This window comes from Megalobrama amblycephala, linkage group LG15, assembly GCF_018812025.1.
Source record: "Megalobrama amblycephala isolate DHTTF-2021 linkage group LG15, ASM1881202v1, whole genome shotgun sequence".
NCBI classification, from domain to species: Eukaryota; Metazoa; Chordata; class Actinopteri; order Cypriniformes; family Xenocyprididae; genus Megalobrama; species Megalobrama amblycephala.
Window position 1 is genome coordinate 5,380,565 of NC_063058.1, and position 18,146 is coordinate 5,398,710.

An 18,146-nucleotide genomic window follows, 5' to 3' on the forward strand; every position below is an offset into this window, starting at 1 on the left:
TTTCTTGTTGTTTTGTATTAATTTTGTATTTATTTATTTATTTTTTATTCTGACAGTGACAGTAACCATTGACATTACATTAATCACAGAAGATCACAGTTCCAGCTAAAAATATTTACTGTTCTACTGAAGAAATAAAAAAAAAAAAGTCAACTTGGATGGCCTGATGGTAAGTAAATTAACAGCTAGCTTTCATTTTTCGGTGAAATATCCCTTTAATCAAGAATGATTAAATATTTTGGGGTATAAAGCTAATTTATTAATTGATGCATGTTTTATTTTCAGACTTATAATTATGTATTATAAATTCATAATTTTAAATGAAACCAATGACTGATTCAGATGCATTTCTTAATTGCAAATCTGTAGTATTTTAGCACTGACGAAGGCCTGTGTACTGAAACGCATTGGAAAAATAAAGAATTTTTTTTATTTTTTTTTTGGATCCCTCAATGCCAGAAGTGTTGCTGGTATTGTCCATAAATATATTAATTGCAAATTTGGCCAGTCATTAATACGAATTATTTTTATATTTTCTTGTTCTTTGCTATTGCATATCTGCAAAAAATTGATTCCCTATTACAGATTATTGTGCTTTTTTTTTTTAAATAAGAAAAATAATCACAATTGCTTTATCACAGACTGAAAACATTCACCTGAGAAGTGTGTCCTGAAGGCCCTTATCTTTTTCCTGAGAGAAAGTCCTGAAGACCTCATCAAGGAGTACTTTCTGAGTTGAACGTAAGAATATTCTATTTTGGTTTATTTTCAGAAAAATAAGTCTAAATTTGTGTATTTTGTAGTTATGCTAGCAAAAGGTGACCAATTTTTTTTAATTTTTTTTTTTTATGTTCACTATTTTAGGATAACCCGACAAATGATTGAGGAGCAGCTTACCATGGCGATGTTCATTATTTGGAAGGAGGGGGAGAACTTCATGAACCATCTGCTGACATTGAGGGAGTTAAAGTTTTGAATCAACTTAAGTTACATCAGCTTGTGCCCTGCTTCTAGGTATGATATACATCATCAACCTGGCTTGTCCGAAACCCCTTTGATTTACTTTGTATCTGTATGTTAGAGCTGCACAATTTATTGTAAAAAGATCGCAATCTCGATTCAAACACCCATCCTACTTTATTAATGACAACAATTCGCCTGTGTCTATTAAACCTTTGACAAAAATCCTACCGGAACATTCGGTGTTCATGCTGCCACTGATCCAGAGACAGCAGTTTTGAACCACACTGTAGTTATTCAAGGATTTGGTTATTTGATTTCTTTTACAAATATTAAAATTATCACATAAGTAATAAGATAAAAGTTTACAGTTAGGATATAATCACTGGACATTAGATAGCGATCAAAATAAAGCAAATCGAAACTAACTTGGTGCTTCAAATAACTGTTGTATATAAATTACCTTGTTAAGCCACTAGGTGGCAACCAGTGACGTTGTCATTGAATCATTCATTCAATAGATTCGTTAAGGTTAAACCCTGATTCATCTAGTAGTGAAACAAGTATTTATTAATGAGCTATTAATATATTCAAAACCATTTTAATAAATAATTCATTCAAATTAAACATTTTCCAGCAATTGGAGTCCAGCAATTAATATTTTGCTAGAACTAGTAAATTTAATGTTATTTTTAGTTGTCTATTTAGAATCGTGGGAGAATTGCGATCTCTATTTGCAACCAAAAAAATCATGATTCTCATTTCATCCAGAATCCTGCAGCTCTAGTGTATGTCTCGTACAAATGTGTAGTTGTATGAATATCCAGTTGTGTTGTTTGAGAATTGCTTTGATTTGTGCAAGGGTAATCACCTTTAAAGGATTAGTTTACCCAAAAATGAAAATTCTGTTATTAATTACTCACCCTCATCATTGGAGGGACAGGAACCTCTCAGACTTCATCAAAAAGATCTTAATTTGTTTTGAGTTCAGAAAAAGCATACGCATAAAATACGAAGTATACTTTGGGCTTTACACACAGTAATGAATGTTTAAAAAACAAAACAAAAAAGTATTGGGTAAAAGCATCCCCCATGTTATGTTAACCTAATGATGTTATTTTGTTTAAAGGCCTACAGTTGGAAGCAGCTATTCTCCTCTTGCCTGCACTGTTCAAGGTGGACCTGGGGTTGCTGTTTGACATTGAGGTGAGCCATGAACAGTTGACTACAGTGTGTGAAGCACAATCTAATCAAAGCACGACACTTATTGCACATTTTGCTATACAAATTATAATACACAAATGATTCTCTCAATGTGAAGAGAAAATTACATTCATTTTCAGTTAATGGCCAAAAGTATTTGAGCAGTTGTATATGACAGTAGTTGAAATTAATTTAGCTTATAAGGTTTGCCTTTCAAATAAATATGTGAAGATGGTTAATGCTATTATCCCCTCTTCTCCAGGGCCATGCTCAGACCAGCCCTCCTGTCATCCCAACACCTAAGATAGTGCCTAAAGCCTGCGGGAGGATCATCTCATGCAGTATGACCACATTTTGTTCACGTTGGATGGCCAGTTAATCACAGAGTAGAGTGAGGACATCTTGATGGCACTGGACCTCCTCCTATGTGTATATTTTGCGTTTGGAATCGAATCCAATCCAGTATCCTAAAGGACTGAAAAAGACACTGACCTTTTTGAAATGTGTTGTTTTGAAATTGAAGGATGCAGACGGACTTCCTGTCACTGTAAATTGAGTGTACAACTCAATCTGTGAGTAGAATTTCGGAGTCAATATTCTGTCTTGCTCCCTTTCTTATGGTTTTAGTTCCAGTTTCTATATTGTTTTTGAAATCATGAAGGACTTACAAAAATGTTAGTTTCTATATTTTGGACATTTATTTATGTTGCCTAGCAGGTTTTTTGTCTTATTTTTGTTCTTGTACTATATTTTTTGTTTTGTACTATTTGATTGATCTTGAGTAAATAAATAATGTACATTTCTACATTTTGGACTTTTATTTATGTTGCCTAGCAGCTATGGATTTTAATTTTACTATTATAGGTGAACATATAGGTGCATATATATGTGCATATATGTACCTATATAGGTATATGTATGCACATATATATGTGTACATATATGTGTACATATATAATCCAGTATAATCCAGTGTACATATAGGCAATCCAAGTGTTTTATATATGAAATAATGTAGGCGATGTGTTCCCTTGCCGTAAAAGAGAGAATGGTCTGTTATAAATTTGATATTAAGAGAAAAAACAAGCAATTAGGAATCAGCTCGACGGAGCTCTGGCTCAAACAGCGCGGCAGCAACAAACGGGAAATGACGTCAGCACCAAAGCACATTTGAACATCAACGCTGCGTTGAACACATTGTGATCACCTCTGCGTGACTACGTCTTGAAGCACTTATGAAATCGAACCAATAGAGTGACGGGACATCAGAGCGGGTGACGTCACAGACCAGGAAACTATAAAGCACTCCTGAGAACAAAGAACACCAGCTTCTGTCTTCAGCAAGCGCTCTGTGTTATTGTGTCTTATTTGGTGTTATCTGTCCGCTACATATACACTACCGCTCAAAAGTTTGGGATCAGTAAGATTTTTAATGTTTTTAAAAGAAGTTTCGTCTGCTCACCGAGGGTGCATTTACTGAATTAAAAATACAGTAATATTGTGAAATATTATTACAATTTAAAATGACTTTTCTAATTGAAAATATTTTAAAATGTAATTTATTCTTGTGTTGGCAAGCTGAATTTTCAGCATCATTAATCCAGTCTTCAGTGTCACATGATCCTTCAGAAATCATTCTAATATGTCAATGTGCTGCTCAAGAAACATTTATTGTTTACAATTGTACAAAATATTTGTGTACAATATATTTTTTTTCAGGATTATTTGATGAATAGAAAGTTCAAAAGAACAGTGTTAATTTGAAATCTAATCTTTTGTAACATTATAAATGTCTTTACTGTCATTGATTGATTTAATGCATCCTTGCTGAATAAAAGTATTAATTTCTTTAATTTCTTTTCAAAAAAATAAAAATAAAAATTCTTACTGACCCCAAACTTTTGAACGGCAGTGTAAAATGTTACAAAAGCTTTGTATTTTAGATAAATGCTTTTCTTTTGAACTTTCTATTCATCAAGGAATCCTGAAAAAAAGTACACAACTGTTTTCAACATTGATAATAATAACAAATATTTCTTGAGGAACTAATCATCATATTAGAATGATTTCTGAAGGATCATGTGACACTGAAGACTGGAGTAATGATGCTGAAAATTCAACTTTGCCAACACGATAATAAATTACTTTGTAAAATATATTCAAATAGAAAACAGTTATTTTAAATTGTAATAATTTTTCACAATATTACCGTTTTTACTGTATTTTTAATTAAATAAAGTAAGCCTTGGTAAGCAGACAAAACTTCTTTTAAAAACATTAAAAAACTTACCGATCCCAAACTTTTGAGTCCAAAACAGAACAAAGAGGTCTAACGGAACCTTCAAACTTCAAAGGTGTGAGCTGAACCTCCAAGCATATTCCCACACCGGCCTACAACTAAAACATGTGGCCCCAATTCACCTAACAGTGGGACCAATGAACCTTGTTCACCCAGTATACGTCTCACCCCTCAACACATATCCTCTCCTCATTGGGAAAGACCTGCTTAACCGCTTTGAACCCTTAATAGACTTCAAACACCTGAAGATATGGACACAAGTCCATGAGCCTCTGCCCCTCCAGTCAGTAAACTCCAATGAATCGCAGTGTCAAGTCACAGACACCGTCCCCCATCCACTGACTGACGATGCAAGTTCAAAGTCAAGAGCAAGTTCCACTCCAAGCAACAGGAACCAAGACCCATTCCTCTGCTCACTGCAAGCGTCAGACTCAGGTTCCCTCCGAATCATGACTGCCATAAATGTCCAAGACACATCAGTGCCTGATGCAGCATTAGACCTGTGGGCTGAAAACTCAGCTATCAGCCTGAAGCTCTTCAGAACATTGATGCAGACCAATCAGAGCATACCACACGTCTCGAAGCATAGCCGCTTCCCTCTCAATCCATGGTCAACAACCATGGCTACCTCCAAGATCGTCTGTGCTGCAGACATACAATGGAACGACAGACTCTTGAGTCACTACTTCCTGGTTGTCCCCAACCTACCTCATGACATCTACATAGGAGCAGACATCATGGTCTGTCTCAACGCCTGCGTTGACACCGTGAATGACGTCATATGGGCTCCCTTGTCACACCAATTGACATCTTCAGTCAACCTCAAGAATCTTCGATCTGGTCAAACAATACCAGACGCATGCGCCATGATCAACGAGCAAGAAGCCACAATCCCCGCTTACAGCAAGAGTGTCAGTGTCCGCCTCAACATGCGACCTGGCCAGACCCTTAACAGTAAGCTAGGCTTCTTCCAACCTTCCAGGACCTGCCTAAAACTAGGACTGACCTTGGAAGCCACACCTCTCATAGAAGTGTCATCTCGTGCTGTGTATGTGTTGTTCAACAACTGTACGGCCAAAGACATCAATGTGCCAAAAGCCAGTCACCTGGGATGGCTCATCAACCAGGCGTTCCATGACTTTGAACTGACAGTTCCTGTCGTCGGCCACATACCAGTTGAACTAATGTCAGATGAATGCCACAACACCGTAACTTGCACAAAGCCCCATGAGATCATCACCATCACTTCTATTCTGCCGGTGCCTAAAGAAAGTGTCTGCCGATCAGAACTTACAGATGACACTCACCTCGCTGTCTACGCTGTGTCAACACAGACTGCAACAGAGTCACCTGTAGAACTGACCGTCAAGGCCCACAGTCCCTCAAATGACACAGAGGAACCCTATGCTGGGTTCAATGCACAAGTCCAACAAATCCTGAGCGAGGCGGATGCCCTCCACAGTGAAATGGATCGCCAAGGACTTAAAGAAGTTCTGTGCAAATACAAGAACTCCTTCGCAAAGGATTCCCTGGACTGTGGCCTGACTGATATCCACATGGTGCGCATCCCAACTCACCCAAATGCGCAACCGACATTTGTGCGGCAGTACAAGATTCCGATAGCATCATACGAATCAGTGCAAGGTATCATTGACTCCATGCTACAAAAGGGGGTCATCCGACCCTGCAACAGCACCTACCCCGACCCAGGAAAAGAATTCTATCTGGAAGCTGGATTCTCCAATCATTGCCTCAGTGCAGGTCTGTACCAGCTCCACGACAAAGACAAACGGGTGGTCGCTTATGCCAGCAAAACCTTGCTTCCCCAGAATGCAAATACTCAGACTGCGAAAAAGCCTTGCTTTGCACTGTATGGGCCATTCAGCGTTTCTCCAACTACATTGGAGCTCAGAAGGTTATCATTGAAACGTGTCACCAACCAGTGACCTTCCTCAACAGCCAACGAATCAGGGATGGCGTGGTAACCAACGCCCGCATAGCTACATGGTTAATGATGCTCCAAGGACGAGACGTCGAGGCAAGATATGCCCAAAACCACAAATCCTCACTGGGAAACGGGCTAGCAGCCTGTCAGAGCTGTTCAACAGACACACTGAATACCTCAGCAGAAGCCAAAGAACCGGCACCACCGCAACTGACAAACTATAGGTACTTCGAGGAGAATGTGTGTGAAGGCATGCCCACAGCATATGTCGATGGCTGCTCCTACAATCAACAAGGCAACTTGAAAGCGGGAGCAGGCGTGGTCTGGCTCAACAATGACCCTTGCCCACCACAACAGTTCAAGTTAGGCCCTCACTCATCTCAATATGCAGAGATAGCAGCCATCCTCATCACCCTACAACTGGCCGCCTCCCACAACATCAAAGAACTCCTGATATGTACTGACTCGAACTATGCCCGTCTAAGTTTCACATGCCATCTAGCTGGATGGAAACAGAACGGATTCAAGACAGCTAACAACAAGCCTGTCAAACATCAGGAACTTTTCCAAGCATGCGATGCCATTGTCACCACACATGACATGATCATCTACTGGAAAAAGGTCCGTGGTCATTCACGCCAACCAGGGCAAGACAAAGATCTCAATGACCAAACCGATGCCCTTGCCAAAGCTGGTGCATCACATGGAGAGCCTTGGAAATGTCCTTCCTCCCACCCAACCCTTCAGTTGCAGCCATAACCCACCACCAGCACGCCATTGGCGCGCAAACCCCCGCCTCCTCCCATGTTGACCTCTCACCTCAGTTCACTGCTGATGGTCTCCTCACCCTCCAAGCATCGGATCCCATGCTGCAAACCATTGCCGCTCACATTTCCGACCCGATAACTCATCCCATTGCCACCTCCGACCTATCCAAGTCCTCTGATCTCCGCCACCTTCACTCAATCAAGCACATGCTGCATCTCAAGGAAGGCGTTCAAGCATGTTGAAGAAGTATGTGTCCGCCAACCAAAAGGATTGGGATATCAAGCTCCCTCTGGTACTGATGGCCATCAGGGCCACCCCTCACCGGTCTACCGGAGTAGCCCCATTCGAAATGATGACAGGGCAACAAATGACACTACCACTACACCTGCTGTACCAACCTGGTGACATGAACCTCGTCACCGCCTACACCACTCACCAGTATCTGGAAGAGCTGCATCAGCACCTGAGAGCGACTTTCGCCTTCGCACAACAAAACCTCCAAAGAAGCGCGGAAGGTCGTAAAGCCTACTACGACAAAAAGGCCTCTTACCAAGAACTCAATGTCGGAGACAAAGTGTGGCACTACAGCTTTGCCCAGCCAAGGCAGAAAGCTCCCCATCGCCTGTCAAAGAAATTCCTACCTCACTGGACAGGACCACATGAGATTGTGGACAAGCTCTCGCCTGTCGCCTACCGAATCAAAATCAGACAAGGCCGCAACGAGCCTGTCCTTCGATGGGTCCATCGAAACCAGATAAAGAGGCACCAAGGTTCCAACCGACAGGAAAAGGGGGAGGTTCAAACCCACTGACACAGACTGACAATCCCCTACTCTACACCACACTAATGACTTTCTAGGGAAAGTTTTTTTTTTTTCTGGTTTTGTTTTACACAACACTTACACATGCTCCTCCACAGCACTGCTAGTGACAACCTCTAGTAGAAAGGAGTTGCCACACATGTGACACTCACTTTGCTCTCGTAAACTCAGTGTCCTTGTGTCTCTTTGTGTTTCTTGTTTCTCTCCTCATGCTTTCTTTTTCCTCCTTCACTATCATTAGTCTTCCTCCTCAGTTTGCCCATTATCGATTCGAATAATATTTACCGGCTCAAAGATGTTGTTAACGTTGGATTTTGGCAAGGGAACACCTATGTCAAAATACACACTCCTGAGGTCGTGACGTACCACGATAACAACGAACAGTTGTACCTAGCCCCAAACCTAAAAATGTGTACGCTCACTAAAGACATTTATTACCTATGCCCGAGTAAACCATTCGTCCGCGATAATACCGAGGGCATCTGCGGCCTAGAATCAATTAGACCCGACACGATACTGCCACGCGCATTATTCTGCCTAAACAAACTCTCTGGATCAGTGTCCCTAAGGGCTCGATCCTCCACATAGACGATCTTGCATTGTACCACCTTGGCGACGATGAGTACCAGGCGGAACTTGAAATCTCACCGTTCTTCAAACAGCATTCCTTCGTCCTCGATCCGGAATTGGAAGAAAGGATCAGGGAGGAAGGAACAACTTATTGATCTGACTCCTGTTGATACAGCCTTAGAAGCTATAGCTCGCCTTCCGCCCGCTGGCGTGTCATTCATTCGGTCTTGGTCTGCTGCTGACACAGCACTTTGCATCTCTACTATTGTAGGATATATTGTGACCTTGACACTGGCCTTCATCCTGCACAAGCGAGTGAACGCCGTGCAAGAATCTTTCGATAGATGCACGTCAGGCGTCCCGCGCATTTTCCGACGTGATAGAACTGACCAAGAACCTGAACGCGAGAACTCAACCAACCTGATTGAAATTACGCCTCTACCTCCTCGTCGAACCACTGACAATTAGATCAATCGAAACCACCCAATTACAACTGGTCTTAAACAACACACCCCTATGTTAGTTGAAGTGTTCCTAACCCTTTTATTCCAAGTTACCCAAGCCCTTCACCAGAATTCAGTCAGTGATGGAGATGTTGTTTGTGTCTTGTGTGTGTCTGTTCTCTCTCTGCCTCTTGTTCCAGTGCCTGCCGACGTTCGCACCAGGAACCTCGCCAAGCAAAAGGGGGACTGTAGGGCATCGCTCGACAGAACTTACCAATGACTTTATCAATGAACAACATGATTGAACAAAGCTTCATTTGGTCCAAAAGATCCATTTCCTGACAGGAAATACCTAGCCTTAACAGAAGTGATGACGTGACTTCTTTTAACAAAGGACTCTGTCTAAAGGACTTCTTAGCTCATCAGCAATAAACTAATCAAAACCCATCACGTGGATCTGATCACATTAAATCTATTGATTCTCTCACAAAACCCTCTTGTATTATCGGACGGAACAGGAAAACACCCATCAACGGATTTAAAGACGAATCTGTCCTATCAATACCTCCCTTGTATTGAGCAATCCATCCTGACCCGGTCACTCGTGACTCCGGTCAAAGTGTAAACTATGCTTAAGGACTCAATCTTGAATCTCAAAAAGGGACAATTGTTTATCTGTTAAAATATTAACTATATCTAGAATAATGCATGATATGATGGGATTACTAACATGTTGGAGTCAGTGCATTATATGTTTGTATTCCCGTATGCATTTTCTTTCTCTTGTAATCATTGTTCTTAATTAGGTCAGTCTAGTAATATGTGTGGAAGAAGTGTGTCATGTTTGAGTTCAAAATGCAGAATTTATAATTCTCTGTAATTCTGTGTGAATGAAACATTGAAATTCAGTATCAGGAAAATATTAAGAAACGTTATAAAGTTGTTAATAAAACAGGAGAATGTTCCACAGATATCACGCGATGTGATCAATAGACAATAGACGAGGCGTGTCTAATCTCCGTAGCAACGTCTCATTGGAGGATCGCTCCTTTAAAACTATGCTGTCCAAACAAGCTAGTGCTGGAAGTCAGAAGTCAGTCAGAAGTCGGTCAGAAATCGCTCGAAATCGGTCAGAAGCCGGACTGAAGCACAGTCGTTGAAGCCGGTAGCCGAAGCACCGCTACTTTGACCACGGCGGAAAAGTCGCATGGGTCATTGATAACTGATTGACCGGGGCTGATTTTCCATCTAACACCCGACTTCAACCACGAGCTGCGCCGCTGATCATTCGACAGCCGTCACATCCAGACTCCGCAACCCTCTGTGAAATATCTGACCAAAGTCTCCCAAGAAGAGAGCCGCTCAAGCCAGACGCTCAGAACAGTTGCACCAGCCAGCAACATCCTTCAAAGCTTCCGCGCAACCCACAGGGCTTTCCCCGAGAAGACGTCACCTGAAAGACAGCCAATCCAGAACGGGATTCCGCTGTACACGAGTCACGGAACAACCCGATTACCTCAGCTGTCACAGCAAACGCAGGTACAAGCAAACTTCTCTCTCTCTTGCTGGAAACTGGTGAAACTCCTTTAAACCTAAAGAATCAAGCCAAAGCTCTGCTTTTGTGATTTTCCTCAGGTTATGAGTTAAGTTAGCACTGAACTTGGGACTTTTCATAACTCATCAACTCCGCGAATGTGTGTGCATGTATGTATGTGTGTGTGTGTGTGTGTGTGTTTAGCCTTAGTTTCCTGTAATCATTAGAAGTAGTCAATAAAGCTTGTTTTGATTCTCACATATACGAGTTTCTTGTGCTGTGTGTCAAATTACTGCCTTAAACGTAAAAGATCAAGTTACCTCTTGCTTATAATATAATAATTACAATAATAACAATAATCATAATAAAATATTGTTACTGTTGGCCGCAGAATAATATTTTATCCAGAATTGGTAAAATACTCTAACCTCAATTTTCGCTGGACGAATAATTGATGAAGTGTTAAATATTAATTCTGAATCATTTACAGTGAATCATTTACAGTTGATTCAATTCTTATTCCCTGTAACAATTAAATTGAGCTAATAAATAGGCTAAGTCCTTACACCAGTGAAATGTCTGCTTATGAGAGTTAGGTCGACTACAGACCAGTCCAATCTCTGATTAAAGCGTTGAATAAACATAACAGCTTTAGCAGCGAATGATTTATGATAGTCATAGAAGAGAGTTCCTCCATAAGTCAGAGCCATGTCAGAAATTATTGCTAAATATGTGTCCAGCTCGGCTCTACAAGATGGATAGACTTTGCATGTGACATCTCTGTAAACCCTGAATGCCACGTTAAATTCAGCAAGAGTTAACATTTTTGAAAGCTGGGAGTCGTTATCTTTAAGCATAGCAGAGCACATTTCTGAGCAGAACAATATTTTCACAAGGTTAACATCATTACCTGCAACGATTTGGCTTCTCAGCTGATGAGAAATCACAATAGACGGCGGAAAGAATGGAGAACTGGTGGACATGGGAACTGCACTTCCCATCGTTCTTTCTGGTATAGCCTGGATTCCTGAATTCATGTCGGAGAGCAAATACTGAATGCTGGACAATATTGTCAAAACTGGGTCATTGCTTTGGACCGAAGAAGAGTAGACTGCTCAGGCTGAGACAGCAGAATCACCTGCTCGCTTGGGTACAGCATCAGCTGAAGTGGAAGCCAGATCGAGGCTCTTCCTCTTCTCTACATGTTTCCTGCCAGAGAAAGGAGGAGGAGGAAAAGGAAAATCTGCTGCTGGGATGTCAATTTTTTTCACAGAGCAACAGTTCCTTATGCATAGCTCCAGTCGGAGCCGGGATATTTTGTCTGTACAAAGTTTCCAGTAACTTGGGCAGTGGCCAGTCAATGATGCTGGAAGGCCTAAATGATATACTCACCAAACGAGAGCTCCGATGGACAGAAGCATTGCTTTCATCTTGAATGGCTTCCTCTGCTTGACCTATTAGTTGCTAGGATTCTTTGATGGATTCAACTTGCCATTGATCTTCATCATTTGCGGCGGAAGACATGGTCAACAGTTGGGTGAATACAGCAAAATACAATAGTAATCTCATCTTATTGCAAGCCGCACTCTTGCAAGCAGCGTGCAGTGGAAGCAGCCAAGCAGGCAGACTGAGAATGCATTTAACTCCCTGAGGTCTGAAAACGCGCCGGCGTTTTGCAGGTTTTTTTTCACATTGCAGCAAAACAGACTTAAAATACTCCGTCATTTCTTGTCATAGAGACATAAGTAATATATCAATTGAAACTATAGAATATCTTCTTTTATTTGTGTACACTCAGAGTAAAAACACAATGTTGTGCTTTTTGTAAAATAAAGAAAACTAACATGATGCATGATCTCTCCTCTCCCTCTGAACGAAGTCCAATCTGATAGTTCTCAGAAAATGAACTGTAACTTATGAATACTAATAACAAAAAAAATGACACTTACGTCTAAAGAAATGTTGAAATGTCAGGTTTTAAATCGTGCAAGTCAAATCGAAAACAAACATTCTGTGTTTATGTAATCTGTATGAAAAGAGAGCCATGTCAGAAGTCTGTGATTCAGCTCATTATCCGCTAATGCGGCCACGCCCACGGAGCCAGCGCTATTCAGACGCAAATTCAGTCAATACATGCATTCATCGTCTCAATCGTGTATTTATTGTCTTGAAAAGTGTTTATTTGGATGTTAAAGCAATGGTTAGCTATCTCTAGAAGACATGCCATTAGTTCCTAGTTCCTTTTCTTTTGTGGACTAAAGGTGTAAAGAGCGCCCTCCGGCTGCAAGTATGAATTAAAAACACAGTATCCAGCACTCATAGTGATGACAATAAATATTATTTCTCAGTATAGAAATTGACATAAATATATAAGAATCCATCAATATTTCTCCAAATGTGCATGCTTTTAATCTAAAAGCCTATATGAAATGCACCACAGAAATACATTATATTTTAAAGAATATAATAGAATACCATTATTTTAAATTGTAATAATATTTCACAGTATTGCTGTTTATGATGAGTTGAGACATTATTACAGAGGGTTTTTTTCACAGCCTACCTGACTGATAGGCCTCATTAATATGCAAGTCATTTCAGATCATTAGTATGTGATTCATTTGTCTTCTCAGGTGTAAATGGCCCATTATTCATGCAGATTCACGCCCCCACGCATACTGTGTTTCTTGACAAAAAGTGTCTTACAAAAACTAAATCAATATATTGTTTTATATGAAGGAGTAGGCAGCATAATTTTTACATAATTCTGAAGCAAAAACTCTAGTCTACAACCTCCAATACCCAAAAATCTTGTGAACATAGATTTAATATACTTTTTTTGGCCTTATTTCAGTGACTTAAGTTTTTTGTTTTTTCAATAACCACGCATAAACATTATTCCTTCAAAAATTAAAACATGTACATACATGTTCCTCACATATTATTGTAGCCTAGTTTGTGCTGAATACAGTGTAATGACACTTTTGTCATTTATATGTTTATGAACAAATGAAAAAAGCACAAATGTCAGGGCATGTCAAAACTTCTCCAGGCCCCAAATCAGCCTCAGACTCCAGAGGGTTAAATAAGGCACCCTGTTTGAAAGTCACCAATTGAGTGCATAGGAATTGGATTAGCTGATAGGGCTGGGTCAGAATTTTGACACTCAGCTGAGCTTGACTACGTGGCCTGCCTGAACTGACACTGAACGCTTTATTTATAACTTTGTAACTTTTGCCCTTTGGTGGCATGGGCTAAATGTATTTGCTGATCTCAATGTCAGATGCTGAGTTTTGTTTAAATATGCAAAGATACAGCCTCACTCTTGGCAAACAATATTAAAAATGATTTTGTGTGCAGTAGAAAAAAATGCAAAAAACAGTGTTTTATTATATACAGATTGTACTGGAATACTGAGAAGTGTGATCAAGTGTGTATATTTACAATAAAACAAAAAAACAAAGACAGAGAGGAAAAACAGACATGGGCAGTGAAAAAAAGAAGAAGAAAAAAAAAACCTCTGGCATCATAATTCTAATCTGACTAGCAAAAATGAAAGAGTACAGAAAAGAAAAAGGGAAAAAAAAAATCTTTAGTTACCTAGATGTCCTAACTAGATTGCTCTATCTAGCCAAACACAAAATGTACAGCAGGTGGCACACACCCCTAACCAAGGTTGTCTGGACAAACAAAAAAACCCACATGTGCAAAATGTATGGGGAAGATGTGATGTATGCAATTGTTTTGATAGAGGGAAACAATATAAATTTCTAGTTTCAACATTATTTATTTATTTATTTATTTTTCTCAAATAAATGATATATTTTAATTAAAGCTGAAAGCAGTGATAGACAAGCTCTGAAAAAAGGGCACACATTTTCCACACTTCCTGCTGCAAGCTGGCGGCACTATGACAGTAAATGAATTTTGACATATAGATATCTTCAGGCCCAGACTCTTATTAAACACAAAGTTTGGGGCAGATAGGACATTGTTTGTTTGATTTACAACAACTTCCTGTTTCTAGCCTGTTTAGCACTTGCTGACACTTTTAATATGCTTCAAGGAGTCCATAACAGTGTTAAACATGTCACTTCCCATTGCCCAGCAGGTAGCACTATGACTATAACGGAATATGGGCATGGACATGTGTTCAGCACAGGACTCTATTCCAGGAGTTCCTAATCACATTCCTGGAGCCCCTAACACTGCATGATTTGTCTCCTTAATCATACTCACCTGATTCAGGTCATCAGCTCATTAGAGACCCCAACACCTAAGAAGAAATCGCATACTCTCTTGGGAAGGTACTTATTTGAAAGGTAATTACTTCACGACCACTAAAAAAGTATGTCCTATATAGTGTAAGTGTGTGCAGTATGAATTTAACCTTCACAAGGACACCAATGCACTAAATCATTCTTTGTTTAAATTAGTTCTGTTAGATTACTGTTAGATTTAATGTAAATGTAATTACCATGAAAACTATACATCATTAAAAAGATCTAAGACTCAAGCTTCAGTATTTGACCTCTATTGACCTCAGAGGGAAGCAACAAAGCAACAGGAGGATCTACAGTACGTAAGTATTTTTGTGTTATTTGTAGTTTGATTTTAGTGCTGTGTCATTGCTAGGAAAGTTTGTTTACTGTATTCATGTGGCAAGTCGCGTTTGGTCTCGTCTCGTCAGTAAGTCAGTAAGGCGTGGCCTGCTGAATTAATTAATGTTTTATCAAGTGGGTATAAAACTGTGTAGTATACTGTGGCAGCTCTCGTGTTGTAACAGTTCTCTATCACAGTAGTCCCAGTAGATATGCTAATGTTATTGCTAACCCAATCAGTAGGGGGCGATCTGTAGTCTGAGTTGGCTGACTGCCTAAAAGGGGTAGAGAAGAAGTATTGGGCAGGAAATAGTGTGCTAAGCACATTGGATGTCTTCTCACCTTTGTTTGCTGTCCTTTGTTGGTGCCCTGATTTGAGGAACAACTTGTTCCTAATTCTCAAATAGGGTTTCTTGTGTGCGAGGATCAGCGCAATTGCAAACAGGACCTAGACCAAAAGGACTAATTGTCTTCGTTCATCCAACAACCATCTGCTAACCATCTCATTGACTATGGTCAACGACTGATGAATTTGTTTGCTGATATGGATTTATCATTTCACTTAAGGACTTTTGTCTCACACATTCACCTTTGAAGACTGATCAGTGGCTGGATACTACTTATTGCTCTATCTATGAACTGATGGACTTTACAACTGATGGGGTTTCTTAGACTGTGGTGCTGGAATAGACTTGTTGATGCTGATGTATTGCTCACAATATGCATTGAATACACATGGGTCGTAGAAATGTAGCAGTCTGTGTGGTCCCTCAAAAATTATTTATGTAGCATCAAAAAGTTAGGTGTTACAGTGTGAAGCCCTCATCGTGTGAAGACCGAAGAGTGTAAAGACCAGACTTCTTTCCTTCTCTTTTATGCTCTTTTATGCAGTTTGTACTTGTCTGTCTATCTTGTGACCTGATTTAGATATGTGCTTTCAAATTCCCACTATTACTAACACTCGTAAATTGTGTGCCACACATTGGAGGCAGTGCAATCATAACAACCTGCGTATTTTACCCATGTCATCTAGTACATTACTTTCAATTTCTATTGGTCTTTGGAATTGTCGACCTGCTGTAAACAAAGCAGACTTCATTACATCTATTGCTACTCATTCAGGTCTCCATCTCATGGCTCTGACTGAGACATGGACCAACCCAGAGGACACTGCCACACCGGCAGCCCTCTCCTCTAATATCACTTTATCTCACACCCCACGCCAGATTGGGAGGGGTAGTGGTACTTGACTGCTTATGTCCAGTGAATGGAAGTTCAATCCTTTACCATCTCTCTGTGACAATAGCTCATTTGAATCGCATGCAATTACCATCACCTACCCTGCTAAAATCCATGTTGTAGTGCTTTATCGTCCTCCAGGTCAGCTAGGTAACTTTTTGGAGGGGTTAGATGTGTTATTCTCATCCTTCCCTGAGGATGGTACTCCTCTGCTAGTACTTGGAGATTTCAACATCCATCTAGACAAACCTCAGGCTGCTGACTTCCGCACTCTGCTTGACTCATTTGATCTCAAGCAAGTGTCTACTACAGCTACATACAAATCACGTAACCAATTGGACCTCATCTACACATGCTGCTGCTCCACTGATAATACACTGGTCACTCCCCTACACACCTCAGACCATTTTTCTTATCACTTTTAATATCAACCTGACCCCTAACTCAACACACACTCCACCACGTTACTTTTTGGCGAAACCTATGCTCGCTCCCACCCTCCGACCTATCCTCTTTGGTCTCATCCACACTTCCTCCCCTAATCAGTTCTCATCTCTGGACACTAACAGTGCTACTGACACTCTTTGCACCACGCTAACATCTTTTCATAGATGTCTTCTGCCCCCTCTCATCCAGACCAGCCCGCGCCACTCCCTCTGCCACCTGGCTATCCAATGTTCTCCGTGAGCATCGGCCTAGACTCAGGGCTGCAGAGAGGAAGTGGCGCAAATCTAAAGATCCTTCTGATCTTAGCTTCTATCAGTCACTCCTTTCTTCTTTCTCTACATATGTCTCCAATGCTAAAACCACAGACTATCACAATAAAATTAACAATTCTACTGATTCATGACACTTTTCAAAACTTTCTCTTCTCTTCTTTGCCCTCCTTCCCTCCCTTCCACATCAGCTCTTACAGCTGATGACTTTGCCACATTCTTCACACATAAAATAACAACCATCATCAACCAAGTGGCAATTCTTCATACCACATACTGACAATAACATCTTAACAGAAAACACACAAATTCTCCCCTCCTTCTGTTTCCTCTCTGAAGCAGATGTTTTTAAACTTATCCTTTCCAATCATCCTACTACCTGTCCGCTTGACCCTATCCCCACTCATCTTCTTCAGGCCATCTCCTCCTCAATTGTACCTGCACTCACTCACATTATCAATTATTCTCTTCACACTGGAACATTTCCCACAGCTTTTAAGCAGGCTAGGATTACACCACTGCTTAAAAACTCACTCTGAATCCAGCACTTTTATAAAACTTAAAACTTAAAACTTACGGTATCTCTTTTTCCATTCATTGTGAAGACACTGGAAAGACTTGTGTTCAACCAACTGTCTACTAATCTCACACAGAACAACCTCCTTGACAACAACCAGTCTGGCTTTAAGAGTGGCCACTCAACTGAGACTGCCCTGTTCTCAGCACAAGCAACTTCAAAAACATCAGTACTCATCTTGCTGTATCTGTCTGCTGCTTTTGACACAGTTAACCACCAGATCCTCCTGTCAACCCTCATGTCAAAGGGCATCTCGGGAACCGCACTCCAGTGGTTCGAGTCTTACCTCTCAGGTAGGTCCTTCAGGGTATCTTGGAGAGGTGAGGTGTCCAAGTCGCATCATATTTGCTACTGAGGTACCTCAGGGCTCAGTGCTTGGACCACTTCTCTTCTCCATCTACATGTCATCACTAGGATCTGTCATTCAGGAACATGGTTTTTCCTATTACTGTTATGCTGATGACACACAAC

General features: G+C 40.5%; 1 long non-coding RNA gene across 1 annotated transcript; it reads left to right on the forward strand.

Annotated features, from left to right (window-relative positions):
- The first annotated feature begins 505 nt into the window (after nt 1-505).
- On the forward strand, nt 506-3,068 carry LOC125246677. The gene is made up of 4 exons (XR_007179929.1): nt 506-741; nt 865-1,014; nt 2,090-2,166; nt 2,426-3,068. It is a non-coding gene; the product is annotated as an uncharacterized LOC125246677 (long non-coding RNA).
- Nucleotides 3,069-18,146: the final 15,078 nt, after the last annotated feature.